The sequence below is a fragment of the Poromitra crassiceps genome, assembly GCF_964638095.1.
Source record: "Poromitra crassiceps genome assembly, chromosome: 2".
Taxonomy (NCBI): Eukaryota; Metazoa; Chordata; class Actinopteri; order Beryciformes; family Melamphaidae; genus Poromitra; species Poromitra crassiceps.
In genome coordinates this window covers 71,141,634-71,158,100 of record NC_139624.1, presented here as the reverse complement: position 1 = coordinate 71,158,100, position 16,467 = coordinate 71,141,634, and the positions used below count along the sequence as shown (strand labels likewise).

The following is a 16,467-nucleotide window of genomic DNA, read 5'->3' as shown; positions in this document are numbered from 1 at the left end:
AGACAGACAGACAGACAGACAGACAGTCAGTCAGACAGACAGACAGACAGACAGACAGTCAGACAGACAGACAGATGGACAGACAGACAGACAGACAGACAGACAGACACACAGACACACAGACAGACAGACAGACAGACAGACAGACAGACAGTCAGTCAGACAGACAGACAGACAGACAGGGTAGTGCAGTGAGCAGGTGGAAATGTGGCATAGACCTTATTCACAGCGCAGCCATCTTGAGATGACATCACCCGCTGGTTGGGAACGAGACTCTCATCCAAACCTCTGTCTGAACATGGGAGCAGTAGACCAAAAGTTTGAGTTTTGTCACACCAATTTTGTTTGATCACATCGATAAATGGGCAGATGAATGTGTACAGGATTTTTAAAAATGGCTACAGCAACTGGATCGAATCTTATGTCTACGATATTCAAGGAAGCCCAGCCGATGGTCTAAATTGTAAACTACACTACACCCTCGTACCACTGAACACCGAACCGATACATCTGGCGCTGTGGAGCAGTTGAACCCGAAATGATACAGTCGAAGAAGGCTGTGTTTGAGCTCACCACTGTCATGCTAACCTAGCTAGCGAAGGTGCTAATGCTAGCGTCAATGTTAGCGCTACTAAAGCTGTCAGGTGTCACCTCCGACACAATATTGTTATCCAACATTTTGATGCCATGGTATTCCCAAATATCGCGGAGTTTCACATGTATTCACATGCCAGTGCCAAAGTTTAAGCTCAAACACAGCCTTCTTCGGCTGTGTCATTTCGGGTTCAACTGCTCCACAGCGCCAGATGTATCTGTTCGGTGATCAGTGGTGCGAGGGTGTAGTGCAGTTTATAATTTAGACCATCGGCTGCGCTTCCTTGAATATCGTGGATATAACACTCGATCCAGTTGCTGTAGCCCTTTTTTTAAATCCTGTACACATTCATCTGCCCATTTATCGATGTGAACAAACGAAATTGGTGTGACAGAACTCAAACTTTTGGTCTACTGCTCCATGTTCAGACAGAGGTTTGGATGAGAGTCTCGTTGCGTTCCCAACCAGTCATCCCAAGATGGCCGCGCTGTGAATAAGGTCTATAATGTGTCTCTGAGCAACAACACACTATCCCTACCAGCATCACAAGCACTGTTTTCTAGCTGAGCCGACCTCCCTATGCGGGAGTATGCAAAATAAATCCCTACAGATAAAGTATCACTTACTGAACAAAATTACTTCTTAACATTATGATTGTATGATGATTTTTTTACAAAAATTAGGTGTTCTGACAATGAGGTGAGATAAGCAAGGTGAGATAATTCCACTTGTTGCCAGTGGAGTTTCAGGAATTTATATATAATAAAATATAATTTAATATCCACAAATCACTCCACTACCAAGAAGCAAGAGTCAATATTAGGGCTGCAACTAACGATTATTTTCATTATCGATTAATCTGTCGATTATTTCCTCGATCAATCGATTAGTTGTTTGGTCTATAAAATGTCAGAAAATAGTGAAAAAATGTTGATCACTGTTTCCCAAAGCCCAAGATGACGCCCTCAAATGTCTTGTTTTGTCCACAACCCAAAGATATTTAGTTTACTGCCATAGACGAGTAAAGAAACCAGAAAATATTCACATTTAAGAAGTTCGAATCAGAGAATTTTGACTTTTTTTTCTTCAAAAATGACTCAAAACGATTAATCGATGATAAGATTTTAATACTCATACTAGAATCTACTTATGATATGGATATGGCTGCGGAGGAGGGAGTGTGTGTGGATGTGACAGGTAAAGTGATGCAGATGTATATTAGAAAGCAGACAGAGAGACGCAGCAACAGGTGCTGAGGGTGGAGGTGGCATCTCACTCTGCACGCTAATTTAGGAGCCGTCAATGACATGAGAGGAATTCGCCATCGGATGTCCCAATCACGTCACGCCTAATCATACCCTCTGTACACCTAGCCAATCACGTCACGCCTAATCAGATCCTCTGTACACCTAGTCAATCACGTCACGCCTAATCATATCCTCTGTACACCTAGCCAATCATGTCACGCCTAATCATATCCTCTGTACACCTAGCCAATCACGTCACGCCTAATCATATCCTCTGTACACCTAGCCAATCACGTCACGCCTAATCATATCCTCTGTACACCTAGCCAATCAACACCTAGCCAATCACGTCACGCCTAATCATATCCTCTGTACACCTAGCCAATCACGTCACGCCTAATCATATCCTCTGTACACCTAGCCAATCACGTCACGCCTAATCATATCCTCTGTACACCTAGCCAATCACGTCACGCCTAATCATATCCTGTACACCTAGCCAATCACGTCACGCCTAATCATACCCTCTGTACACCTAGCCAATCACGTCACGCCTAATCATATCCTGTACACCTAGCCAATCACGTCACGCCTAATCATACCCCTGTACACCTAGCCAATCACGTCACGCCTAATCATACCCTCTGTACACCTAGCCAATCACGTCACGCCTAATCATATCCTCTGTAGACCTAGCCAATCACGTCACGCCTAAGCATATCCTCTGTACACCTAGCCAATCACGTCACGCCTAATCATACCCTCTGTACACCTAGCCAATCACGTCACGCCTAATCATACCCTCTGTACACCTAGCCAATCACGTCACGCCTAATCATATCCTCTGTACACCTAGCCAATCACGTCACGCCTAATCATAGCAAAAGGCAAAAGGAGGAAATAGGTACACTAGCAGCAAATCAATCTTTGAGCAATAGAGGTTTATTATAACTATAACTATAGGAATGATCAGTGTGCCAGTGTGACCACCCACCGCCCCTCTGAAGCCCAACTGCCAATTATGCTAGTTCTAGAAAAGTGACATGTGGATATGGCTGGGTACTCTGTGTGTGTGTGTGTGTGTGTGTGTGTGTGTGTGTGTGTGTGTGTGTGTGTGTGTGTATGTGTGTGTGTGTGTGTGTGTGTGTGTGTGTGTGTGTGTGTGTGAGAGTGTGTGTGTTGGCAGGGTAGCACTCTGCCTACAGAGTCTCTACAGAGTCTTTGTAACACCAGAATACACAGCACAGGAAATGACAGGGTACATAATACAACATAGAACAAGACAACAGGACAACAGCACATTACAAACAGCGATAACGGACATGGTTCTGATGTGGATGAGTCTGACGTTTATGAATGTAGCAGATTTATTGCGTTTGGTATGAAAGATGTTTTGTAGATGTTCTTGGTTGCTGCAGGAACTCTGTAGAGTCTCGTCCCGAGGGCAGTTTTGTGAACTCATTAAACTAATAATAATGACAATTCATGAACATATACATTATATTACACTAGGTGCCAGGGTGGGAATTTCGTCATTTTAGGGGTAAGGCCATTTGGCCTTCGGCGTCGCAAATTTTTCAAGGGCACAAAGCCACATGTCAGGGCACAAAGGCCATTGCTGTGTCTCTATTGACATCGTGAAGAGTGATTTTTCTGAAATGTGTGTTAAAATGAGCCAATGACACATGCTTTGCATAGGGCAGACTAAATTAAACTGAGACCACTGACGCTTTGAAAGCAACTGACAGTAGCAGGGCACTGCCAAGGTGGCTCAGGGCATCACGAGCAGAAGGAGGGGCAACAGAGGCCATGGCCTCCGTGTAATTACCACCCTGCTAGGTGCAGGTGTGTGGAAAGGGAATGTTGAATCTGAACAAACAAGCTGTTCAACATCGACAGACAAAGCGAAAAATATGAATTGTTGAATGGCAACTAATGTCAATTTATAAGCTGTTGAAATGTTACAAAAAGTCTGTAGGTGGAGAATCCAAACAAAGTGTTAGCATTGGCAGGGTATAGCATGGGACTCTGGCTGACTTGCTGTTGCCAGTCAGAGTAGCTGCGGCTACATCAGGACAGCTAACTGCAGAGGGGCTCAACCAAAGCTGACAACCAAACAATGACTTGGCCGTACTGTGTATGTATACAGTCTGTGTGCGTGTGCATGTGTGTGTGTGTGTGTGTGCGTGCGTGCGTGCGTGCGTGCGTGTGTGTGTGTGTGTGCGTGTGTGTGTGTGTCGGGGGGACAGGGGGGGGGGGGCAGTCACAGGGAGGCAGCCTATGCATATTTACAACTGGCTTGCCCTGGCTGTGCTGTGTGTGTGTGTGTGCTCTCACAGCAAAGAGCTTGTGAATGGACAAATTAGCATTCAGGGGGGGCATTAGCAAATGCTTCTCCCAGTAGAGTCAGTTGTAACAGAGACGCAGCAAAGTGCCCCGCCTCTTGTGAAGCCCCGCCTCTTGTGAAGCCGTTAAACGAGAGTGATGATCTGGCATTAAATCTCCATGGAAGAGAAGATGCAGCAGCACACGAGGATCTTAGTAAAGCCTCTCTTCACACTGTGGCCCGTCGTGCATAACAATTATGAACCACTAACGATGCCGACATGTAAAAGTTGCAATTACTGCGTAGTAGCTCCTGTGGGTAATTTAGCTAACCTAGCAACAGGAGGGCTATAATGAAGGTTGTCATTTGGTGGATTATACAGGAAGCCAAACTAGCAGAGCTCTGTTAAAACCCCGGGGTTTTTCAACTCTGAACGGTTTTGTGGGGGAGGGCAGGATGTGCACATGGATCAGTGGCGTGCCGTCCATTAGGCGAACTAGGCAAATGCTAGGGGCGCTTGAGCCGTTAGGGGCGCCAGAGAGGGTAAAAAAGGATTTTTTTTTTTTACAAATACTTTTTCATGATAATAGGCCTACTATTATTTTACAATAGTAGACAAAAAATAAGCACAACAACGTCTTAAGTCTTTAAATAATAGTGAAATAATTTTTCTAATTCTGGCTTTCTGGCTGCCTGGGCTGCAGCACTTTCACCATGGTCCCTAATCCATACCACCCCACCCCCTGCGTGGCCGCGCCCCCTTCTACCTGCTCGGAGCTTTTTCCCAGAGTGGGGGAAGGGAGCTGGAAGGTGGGTGCTGAGGGTGCTGCAGTACCCCCTGGTGGCAAGAAATGGGATTTTCGAAATTGTTGGATTTGGCTGTCTTGTGTTTATACCACCACCAACAAGATGCATTAAAAAACAGTTTGTGCTTCCCAGCTCTAATCTTATTTCATACACTCTCTCTTCAAAAGTGTTTGATTTTCATCATAATCTGGTTTTCCATAATAATAATAATAAGTTCAGTGTTTATGCCTGTGTTGCTGTCTGTTGTAGTGTAAAACGACTAAAGGGAGAGCAGGTGCTTACATGAAAGTGAGTGAGAAAAGGAGAAGATACTGAATAATGACATCACAACAGTATAATCCTAATGTTAATTTAAAATTAAATATTCTTCTAAATATGGATGAAAGTCCAAAAAACGTACAATTTTCTTCGGCGCTGCCCTCGCGGGCAGCACCGTGAGTCCATTCCTTACAGCACCCACCACCTAAAAGTACTTCCAGCGTCACTGGGGAAGGGCGATTCTGAGCCTGCACTGCAGTGGTGGAATTAGCTGCGATATATTTTTTATTATATTTTCTTTGGGGGAGGGGGGAGGCAGGGGCACCAGCAAAAATCTTGCCTAGGGCACCAACTTGGTCAGGCACGCCACTGACATGGATCACTGCCAACTGCATGAGCTATTGCAGCCTTGTCCATGCATGTCTAACAATGTACCAACCAAGGCCGAGAGAGACACTCTTTATATATATATATATATATATATATATATATATATATATATATATATATATATATATATATATATATAGTAACTTGTCCCAATTCATTAAAGTCTTTCTGATTCTGATTCTGATTCTGATATATATATATATATATATATATATATATAATATATATTTCCCCTGATTTTTTTATGAGATTTTTATCCCCCATTAGTGCTAATTTTATGGGCAGTTAGCCAGCCACTTTTTTTGACCTGACAGGGGAAGCTTCACCGGTAGGACATAGCACGTGGGAGGATCACGCTATTCCAACCAGTTCCCCTCCCGCCGAACAGGCGCCCCGAACGACCCATGGAGGCACCACTTCAGCAACCAGGATATTGCATGTTTTGGTGAGGGGTTCCTATATGAAGGAAACACCCAGGGGGCACGGGGAGAACATGCAAACTCCACACAGAAAGGCCCTTTTGACGACCCCACCCGGGCGGTGGGCACTCGAGGCACGCACTCCTTCAGCGCTTACAGCGTCCTAGGTGGGAATCGAACCTAGGACCTTCTGGCTGTGAGGCGACAGCGCTTACCACTGCACCACCGTGCCCACCCCCCGAGAGAGACACTCTAAGTAACAGATTCTACCATATCTGCGCGGTATACGCATATATTACATAACTCACATATACAGTACCAGTACAAGGTAACTGTATCTGACATTTTCACTTACTATGGTAATGAGGTGCTTTAAATAACAAGTGTCCTGTTTCATGAGCCCACGCACTTTGACTGGTAGTCATATTGTCCTTGACAGTAACAATAGTCAGATGTAGACTCACATTTGGGTCAACATCTCGACACACGGGTAGACGTGGAAGCTTCTTGCTTTCCATTGACTTGCATCAGCAAATATAGCATCTCTTTGTGTGTGTGTGTGTGTGTGTGTGTGTGTCTCATCGTAACTGCCATCGTAAATGCAGTAAATGCAAGATGAAGTTGTGGAGATTAGTGTGTGTGTGTGTGTGTGTGTGTGTGTGTGTGTGTGTGTGTGTGTGTGTGTGTGTGTTACAGAACAGTATAGGCGGGGCAACAGGTGGGTTTGTGCTGCAGATAAAGTGTCCATATCTGATCTGGGGTGAGATCTCTCTCTCGGTGCCCCAGGCTGTTTGGTCTGCTGGCACTCAAAGACAAGCTGTCAGCCAGCCAAGAGACACCCGCGTCCTTGGCAGCTCCCAAGGACTCCCTCCAGGGACAATGACAATCATGACATACCCACTGATTCTTCTACCTTCCTGCATCCATCCATTCATTCAACCTTTATTCATATCTGGGATCATTGAGGATATAATCATCATTTAGAATGATGTAAAATACACATAAAAAAACAACCAACACGAAAACAAACAAACAACAATAGAACACAGTTAAAAACAGTTAAAAACAGTGATCCATGAGTGGTGCAGTTGTAAAGGGTTCCAGGTGAGAGCACCACAGAAACTTGCAGGCAGTTTCCCAAATGTAGTGTTTGTACATTTTTGCGATTTGTACACTTCGAGAATTAGCCAATCACTTGAACATGTTGAACAGTGACTATAGGACCAATTTAAAGAGCGCGGTGGAGGTTAAAGCCCCAATCAGTAATTTTTTTTTAATTTCTTTACTGTAATATAAGATCTTTTTAGTCATAGGACATGGTAGATTGACTTGTAATAGGGAGACTCTCGCCTTTATTTATCCCACACCACCCTCCATTGGCCAGCCCTGGGACTAAGCAGTTTGCTGCCAGCGTCCCGAGGCAAGATGCGCACATGCACTCTACAGTGGCAGCGTTGTGTTCCTGGAAACCAGGAAGTAACTCGATTCGGATTTGCTACGAAAATGATGTTTCACGGAACTACGGATTATTATTTCATCACGTGGTGAGTACCCGATGTCAAGACATGTACATAGAGCTTTCTGGCGCTGTGTTTTGTTGACTTTGAACGGCGATATCGTTATCGATACTATTGCACGCAGAGGGCGCAGTTTCTCCAATAGCAAAACTTGGAAAAGTTGCTGAATGGGGCTTTAAAATAAATAAATCTGAAACGACATTTTGGTTATTTTGCCCAGGGTAGAAATAAGGTGGCATTCTAAATGGGCATGTGACATCACAAGAGTGACCTCACGAGAGGAGAACGTTCTGCTGGGGCCGACGTGACATCACAAGTAAGAGGGAGTTCCATGAAATGTAACACTGCCCCCTGCAGTTACTCTTTGTTTGTTCTCAGTGTGTGAATTTACTACAAAAATGACCATTTCCAGTAACTGGATTATTATTTCATCGTGTGGTGAGTTACGTACACGAGTCACAACATAATTAATAATAATAATAATTGATTGGATTTATATAGTGCCTTGTACATGTACATGTGAGTGTTTCTGGCACTGTTGGAATTGTATATTTTGTGGGAATGAACAGCTGTACCGTTCACTACCATTGTAGCGCTAAGCTATTAGCAACAAGGGCTGTACCGCTCTTTGTAGGGCACGCACAGTGAAAGGCATCCACATTCTCCATTTACTGTCGGCAATATGCAAATAGGCGAATCTCCCAAAATGTTGCCGTATCCCTTTAAGGCGGAGTGATAAACTGCAACTTAAACAATCTGACAAAGTGGAAACCAGGGGGGAGCCACCAGGAGCGAAGGAGGGAAGACAGCACACAGGGTGCGTTGTAAAGGTCCATACTAGCGGGATGGAGAGACAAACAGAGAGAGAAAGACACTAAGACATTGTGAAATAAAGAGGGAAAGATGGGGGGGGAACTAGAACGAGCGCACCGCGGATATATGCCTCCGCCAACAAGGGAGCAGTCGACATGCGTCTGTCCAGACTTTGAAGTTTGAGCCAAATTGGAAAAAAGTTCCGTCAAGCTGTTCCTGAGATATTGCGTTAACGAACTTGGGAATGGTGTTCGTGAGGTCACAGTGACCTTGAACTTTGACCTTTGACCACCAAAATCTAATCAGTTCATCCTTGAGCCCAAGTCGACGTTTGAGGCAAATTTGATGAAATTCCGTCAAGGCGTTCCTCAGATATCGCGTTAACGAACATCGGACGGACGGACAACTCGAATCCATAATGCCTCCGGCCTGGCTATCGCGGGCGGAGGCATAAAAAGAGTGAGCGTAGGTAAAGCAGGTTCAGTCTCCGGTGACAGCGAGCAGCAGGTGGTGTGTAGGGAAAGCAGGTTCAGTCTCCGGTGACAGCGAGCAGCAGCAGGTGGTGTGTAGGGAAAGCAGGTTCAGACTCCGGTGACAGCGAGCAGCAGGTGGTGTGTAGGGAAAGCAGGTTCAGACTCCGGTGACAGCGAGCAGCAGCAGGTGGTGTGTAGGGAAAGCAGGTTCAGTCTCCGGTGACAGCGAGCAGCAGCAGGTGGTGTGTAGGGAAAGCAGGTTCAGTCTCCGGTGACAGCGAGCAGCAGCAGGTGGTGTGTAGGGAAAGCAGGTTCAGACTCCGGTGACAGCGAGCAGCAGGTGGTGTGTAGGGAAAGCAGGTTCAGTCTCCGGGGACAGCGAGCAGCAGGGGGTGTGTAGGGAAAGCAGGTTCAGACTCCGGTGACAGCGAGCAGCAGCAGGTGGTGTGTAGGGAAAGCAGGTTCAGTCTCCGGTGACAGCGAGCAGCAGGTGGTGTGTAGGGAAAGCAGGTTCAGTCTCCGGTGACAGCGAGCAGCAGGGGGTGTGTAGGGAAAGCAGGTTCAGTCTCCGGTGACAGCGAGCAGCAGGTGGTGTGTAGGGAAAGCAGGTTCAGACTCCGGTGACAGCGAGCAGCAGCAGGTGGTGTGTAGGGAAAGCAGGTTCACACTCCGGTGACAGCGAGCAGCAGGTGGTTTGTAGGGAAAGCAGGTTCAGTCTCCGGGGACAGCGAGCAGCAGCAGGTGGTGTGTAGGGAAAGCAGGTTCAGTCTCCGGGGACAGCGAGCAGCAGGTGGTGTGTAGGGAAAGCAGGTTCAGACTCCGGTGACAGCGAGCAGCAGCAGGTGGTGTGTAGGGAAAGCAGGTTCAGTCTCCGGTGACAGCGAGCAGCAGGTGGTGTGTAGGGAAAGCAGGTTCAGACTCCGGTGACAGCGAGCAGCAGGTGGTGTGTAGGGAAAGCAGGTTCAGTCTCCGGTGACAGCGAGCAGCAGGTGGTGTGTAGGGAAAGCAGGTTCAGACTCCGGTGACAGCGAGCAGCAGCAGGTGGTGTGTAGGGAAAGCAGGTTCACACTCCCGTGACAGCGAGCAGCAGGTGGTGTGTAGGGAAAGCAGGTTCAGTCTCCGGTGACAGCGAGCAGCAGGTGGTGTGTAGGGAAAGCAGGTTCAGTCTCCGGGGACAGCGAGCAGCAGCAGGTGGTGTGTAGGGAAAGCAGGTTCACACTCCGGTGACAGCGAGCAGCAGCAGGTGGTGTGTAGGGAAAGCAGGTTCAGTCTCCGGTGACAGCGAGCAGCAGCAGGTGGTGTGTAGGGAAAGCAGGTTCAGTCTCCGGGGACAGCGAGCAGCAGCAGGTGGTGTGTAGGGAAAGCAGGTTCCGACTCCGGTGACAGCGAGCAGCAGGTGGTGTGTAGGGAAAGCAGGTTCCGACTCCGGTGACAGCGAGCAGCAGGGGGTGTGTAGGGAAAGCAGGTTCAGACTCCGGTGACAGTGAGCAGCAGGTGGTGTGTAGGGAAAGCAGGTTCAGACTCCGGTGACAGCGAGCAGCAGGGGGTGTGTAGGGAAAGCAGGTTCAGACTCCGGTGACAGCGAGCAGCAGGGGGTGTGTAGGGAAAGCAGGTTCAGACTCCGGTGACAGTGAGCAGCAGGTGGTGTGTAGGGAAAGCAGGTTCAGACTCCGGTGACAGCGAGCAGCAGGGGGTGTGTAGGGAAAGCAGGTTCAGTCTCCGGGGACAGCGAGCAGCAGGTGGTGTGTAGGGAAAGCAGGTTCAGTCTCCGGTGACAGCGAGCAGCAGGTGGTGTGTAGGGAAAGCAGGTTCAGACTCCGGTGACAGCGAGCAGCAGGGGGTGTGTAGGGAAAGCAGGTTCAGACTCCGGTGACAGCGAGCAGCAGGTGGTGTGTAGGGAAAGCAGGTTCAGTCTCCGGTGACAGTGAGCAGCAGGTGGTGTGTAGGGAAAGCAGGTTCAGACTCCGGTGACAGCGAGCAGCAGGTGGTGTGTAGGGAAAGCAGGTTCAGTCTCCGGGGACAGCGAGCAGCAGGTGGTGTGTAGGGAAAGCAGGTTCAGTCTCCGGGGACAGCGAGCAGCAGGTGGTGTGTTTGATGGATGGATGTGGAAATGAGAGGAGACACTGACTGAAGCACCGGGCACACAGCGCTAAGCTAACCCTGCACAAGCTGGCTAGCTATGATGTCTGTGTTCCTGAGAAGCAGTGCAGCATCCTCATGTCTACCGAGGCAAGGAAGAGACATCTGTGTGCGTCGTGCGATGATGCATTTTGTACGTGTGTGAGTGTGTGAATGTAGAGTAGAGGATAGAAAGATGAAGGCTTGGGCGTCTGGGTAGTGTAGAGGTAAAAAGCACTCACCTACCACCAGGGGGCGTCTGGGTAGTGTAGAGGTAAAAAGCACTCACCTACCACCAGGGGGCGTCTGGGTAGTGTAGACTAGAGGTAAAAAGCACTCGCCTAGCCACCGCGGAGACCCGGGTTCAATTCCCGGCAGCAGCACCTCCGGTTCCGGCTTGGTCAGACTAGTGTCCTCTAGTAAGAGAGTGGCGGAGGACCAAAATGCGAGACTCATTAGCCAATGAACAGCCAGGAATGGGTCTCGCGCTACTTTTGCATGCTAAAATAAAGCCGATAATGTACAATTTGATTCATTTCAAGGGATGAAAAACCCTTTCAAAGTACAACACTGTCTATTTTGCTGCAACTCAACAGTGTTGCTTTTTTTACTCAAGAGTTCCACTTTCTACTTCCTGGAAAAAAACTGGTCCATTGGAGTGAATGGAGATGTCGGAACTCTTCTATTATACGGCTCTGGGTCAGACGTTCCTACAGACACAATTGGCCGTGTCTGCGGTCGCTGCACTAGCGCCTCTGTCAGTGCTCGGGTCCAATTTCTGCTTGGGCAGGCATTTGATTGGCTGTACATCGGGCACGTGGTGGGATTAACGTGGGCAAAATGGCCGACAGCTTTAGATTAGCTAACAAGCTAACGCTAAGCTACTGATGTTATCAGACATTATAGATAGATACATGTTAGGGTTAGACCGGGTTAGACCCCGAGCCGAGCACTTCCGGTGGGGCGAGCCAAATCTGTAAGCCGGGTAGATCCTGTACCTACACCTCCTCTAGTCGGTCGGAGTGCCTGTTCCGCAGGGAGGGGAACTGGGGGGAACTTTTATGACTTTTGGAACGTAAATGCGTTTTATTTAAACGTGTTTTTTTTAGAAAATGCTTCAAAAGGCATAAAAGTGATTAACGTTTGTGAAGATCATCCTGCTGAACCCAAATTCGCGTTCCCATAAACTTTTGTTAACCACAGACCTTATTTTATGCATTTAAGTGAAATCCCCATTCTAAAACCCCATAGACTCTTTCCCTGACAAACCAAAATGGTGATTTCTGGTTAAGCCTACAAAAATACGTCATCTCTGCAGTACCAAGTACTGGCCAAGCACAATAGAGTACCGCAGGGATGATGTATTTTTGTAGTCGGAACGCGGAAGTCCCGGACTTTCGGGTTCTTCACTGTTTCTGCCTATGGGATTTTTGAATGGGTTTTTGGCGCGATGCTTCAAATAAGGTCTGTGGGCAACGCAAGCTCAATCAAATGCAAACCTGTGTTCAGCGAGATGATCTTCACACATGAAGACCACTTTCATGAGTTTTGAAGCGTAAATGCGAGCCCTAGAAGTAAAAAGCTCATGCTAAGCTATCCCAGAACTACACACAGTGTCGCATAGGCTTCCCCGTCACGTCACCACAGCCAAATTCAACCTGGAGTGCTGTTGATGTGTGCGCTGCTGTGCACTGATTGCCCCGGGCTGAACCAGGTGAGAGAAAAATAATTTCCATGTTCGTCCTTTGAAGTGATGATGTTATTGACGTATAATATCCCCGTCGACTCAACAGTGTAGTCTCATTTAGCCGTTTGATAGCTAGACGCCCTTTTAACGGCACGTAAAAGCTTCAAAACTCATAAAAGTGGTCCTCATGTGTGAAGATTATCCCGCTGAACACTGGTTCGCGTTTGAATATGCTTGCGTTAACCACAGACCTCATTTGAAGCATCGCGCCAAAAACCCATTCAAAAATCCCATAGGCGAAAACAGTGAAGAACCCAGAAGTGTTAGCATCGATGTTTTCCGGAATCATTCCTGCGGCTCTCTATTGGGGAGAAAATGGGAGAAAAATCTGAAAAAAACGATCAAAAACTAAAAGAGAGTGAGAGGAATGCTGCAGTAAACAGCTTCAATTATTTCAACTTCAATCTTGGCTCCTCCACATGACTTGTACCTGGTTCAAATCAGTGGCACACTGAAGTAACAACTGTGATTTTAGAAACTCTGCACTGTGATGATCTGAGCCTCTGATCTGCTATAAAACATCACATTCTTCTCCTCTCCAGAACTTGTCCTTGAATAAAGAGTAACAAGCCAAGGGGAATGAGACGCAGGCCGAAGCTCTTTCAAGACCTCCAAGAGGACGACGCCCTGATGTCCCTGTCGCCCGTAGCCACAGGCTAATGGCTGCCACTGATTTAGCTGCTATTCAATGCGATATGTGACAGGCTGTTTGAGCTAAAGCCTCTGTGTCTGTCCAATGTGCTTCAAATACAGGAATGTAGGAGTGGCCAAGTGAGCTGGTTTGGGTGGAGATGAGGAGAGAGAGAGAGAGGGAGGGAGAGAGGGAGAGAGAGAGAGGGGGAGAGAGAGAGAGGGAGGGAGAGAGAGGGAGAGAGGGAGGGAGAGGGGGGTGAGAGAGAGAGAGAGAGGGGGAGGGAGAGAGAGAGAAAGGGAGGGAGAGAGGGAGGGAGAGAGAGAGAAAGGGAGGGAGAGAGGGAGGGAGGTGCCACTGGAAGACATCCAGACCTTGAAGCAGCGGGCAGATGAGAGGAGCTCATGCGGAAGAGGAGACCATGGGAGAGGCAGTGTCACCTGACCAGACTGCTCCTATCAGGTGACACTATCTATAGATCTATACCCCCTGCTGGTGATACACATGAGAAATAGATGACCCCCTCACCGACGTCGGTGAGAACACTGGCTCAACCAATCAAAAGCCATAGCCTGGACAACCGTACTGATCACGTGACCTCATATTCTGTTGCGTTCTGCGGATCACTCTGGCCTCCAGCCCTCGCTCGCCCACATCCATTTCAGTGGGTGGGAGTACTTGCCTTGACAGACAACTCCTTTAGCCAATCAGTGTCACCAAATTGTACTTGGCCAATTCCCCCTGCTGTCCCGCTCATTGCTCCACCCCCTCTGTCGATCTGGGGATAGCCGTAGACTAGCACATGCTCCCTCTGATACATGTGCAGTTGTCAGCCGCTTCTTTTCATTTGACAGCGCGGAGTTTCACCGGCAGGACGTAGCGCGTGAGACGATCATGCTATTCCCCCCAGTTCCCCTCCCCCCGAAAAAGGCGCTCGGACCAACCGGAAGAGGCACTAGTGCCAGTAGGCCTACTCCAGTACCTGTACTCATATCCCACTGGCTTCTGACCCACAGACACGGCCAATTGTGTCTGGAGGAACGTCGGACCAAGCCGGAAGTACAGCTGCCGGGAATGAACCCGGGTCTCCACGGTGGTAGGTGCTTTCATGTGCTTTTACCGCTACACTACCCAGACGCCATTTTAATTGTTGTTATGTTATTGGGTCTATTTCTGCAACTTCCCTTATGGCTTTGTTTACTCCACTAACGTTCTTCGGGAGCCGCCATTCTGTTTTGCCAGCGTCCCTGATTGGCTGGTTACGTTGTCAACTACGAGGCAGGTCCCTGATTGGTCATTTCTGGAAGTGGCGGGTGCGGGCTGGAGGTCAGACTGATCCAACACAGAACCAAACAGAATGTAAGGTCACATGATCAGGATGCTTTACCAGGCTACAGAAGTCATGCATTCACACAAAAGTAAATTGCAATGAATTATGGGCTGCTGCTGCCTGCTGCTGCTGCTGCTGAGCTGCTGCTGCTGCTGCTGAGCTGCTGCTGCTGCAGCTGCTGCTGTAGCCTGGGTAAACCCATCCCCCACGTGACCTGCTCTCAGACCTGTTCTCAGTCACTATGGTCTGGTGCCCCGCCTGTGCTAATCGATTTCCTGCGGTTGTTGGGCCCCCCTCGATAGACCACTCCACCAGCCAACCGTCATCCAATCAGCTTGGTGCACAGAGCACATGCGCAGTGCAACAGATGGCGTCATCACTCTGCAACCTTTGTTGTTAGCGCTCGAGCTAACTCCACCTAGCTAACTCACTAGGCTACTGCTAGCAACCACAACCGGAGCGCGATGGCTACTAGCAATGTGAACGATTTTTGCAGGTTGTGTAAGAAAAACCTTCGTTCTAAAGGCAAGTTGGGCAGCTGCAAACCACTCGAGAAGGGGGTATTTCTACGCCTGGAGAGGGTTGGTGTGAAACTACACCAACAGGATAGCAAATCATGTCGGATTTGCCAGAGTCTGACTGAGGTATGTACTTCCCCCGTGCACTCCCGCAAATAAGTAATGTTATGCGCAGCCAGTTTATCAGATAATTTCGCCGTAAAATGTGTCCAGGTGATGAGAAGCCCCAGCTGTACAAGCTGTCCTTTGTATGGTCGCTGCCCGTCCGCTCAGACCCGATTTCGATATAGCGTTTGGTGATCTTTTGATCAACAGACCTCATAACTCTCACTTGAAAATGAGATCTTGATCTCAATGTGATTTTACCTGATTAAATAAAGGTTATATAACGGGGATCTATACTGTTACGTGTGTTTACCAACATCATTAAAATATCATAAATGTATCGCTGTTTTAATCAATGGCTACGTTGCTAGCTAGCTAGCTAGCCGTAGACCAGCTATGAACCCCAGTTTGGATGCTCACTGCCCGTCCACTAAAACGCGATTTCTGATCAACAGACCCCATAACGGGGATCTATACTGTTACATGTGTCTACTAACATCATTAAAAGATCATAAATGTAACGCTGTTCCTGGTACTTTAGTTTTAATCTAAGGCTACGTTGCTAGCTAGCTAGCCTGCCTGCCTTGGCAAAACAACACACACACACTACATCTCTCTCTGTCTAGTCACTATAGCCTGGATGACGTTAGCTAATGCTACCCAGCCTTACATTGGCATAGCTGCATTTAGCTTGTGGTATTATGTAGGCTACAGTAATATTGTATAGCTGGCTAGACAGACGAGTTTATCTGGAATCAGTGTGACAAGATCCCTGCTGCTAGCTTGTCTGCCTTTCTGTGTCAGAGTATCTAGCTACAGCGTCAGAGTATCTAGCTCGATAACGCTAAGTGTCATTTTGATCAACAGACCTCAACCTCAACAGCTGTCTCTCCTTCTCTCTCTGGATAGACTCCTGTCATGATCTGTTTATTTTATCACAACTTGCAATGTAAGTACTGACGTCCTCTCTGTTTATTCTTTCAGGTATTAATTCGATACCCTTCCAAACAGACCAGGGTGCCATGCCCCACATCAGCCGCAGGTATTGTGGAGAAGGGCAACTGGTCAGCTGCTGCCTAACCTCGCGTCACCAGGCTCTTCTCGGCGAGAGCTGCTGCCAACCTGATGAGGAAACAGGCGTGCTTGTTATGCTGGACACTGAATGCCAGTCTG

The 16,467-nt window shown here is 48.0% G+C and overlaps 1 protein-coding gene across 1 annotated transcript in view; it reads right to left on the bottom strand.

Moving 5' to 3' along the window:
- cUnh8orf34 (chromosome Un C8orf34 homolog) overlaps positions 1-16,467 on the bottom strand; it is a gene marked incomplete at both ends in the record, with an annotated part of 154,815 nt that overhangs the window by 118,712 nt on the left and 19,636 nt on the right. The window lies entirely within an intron of this gene.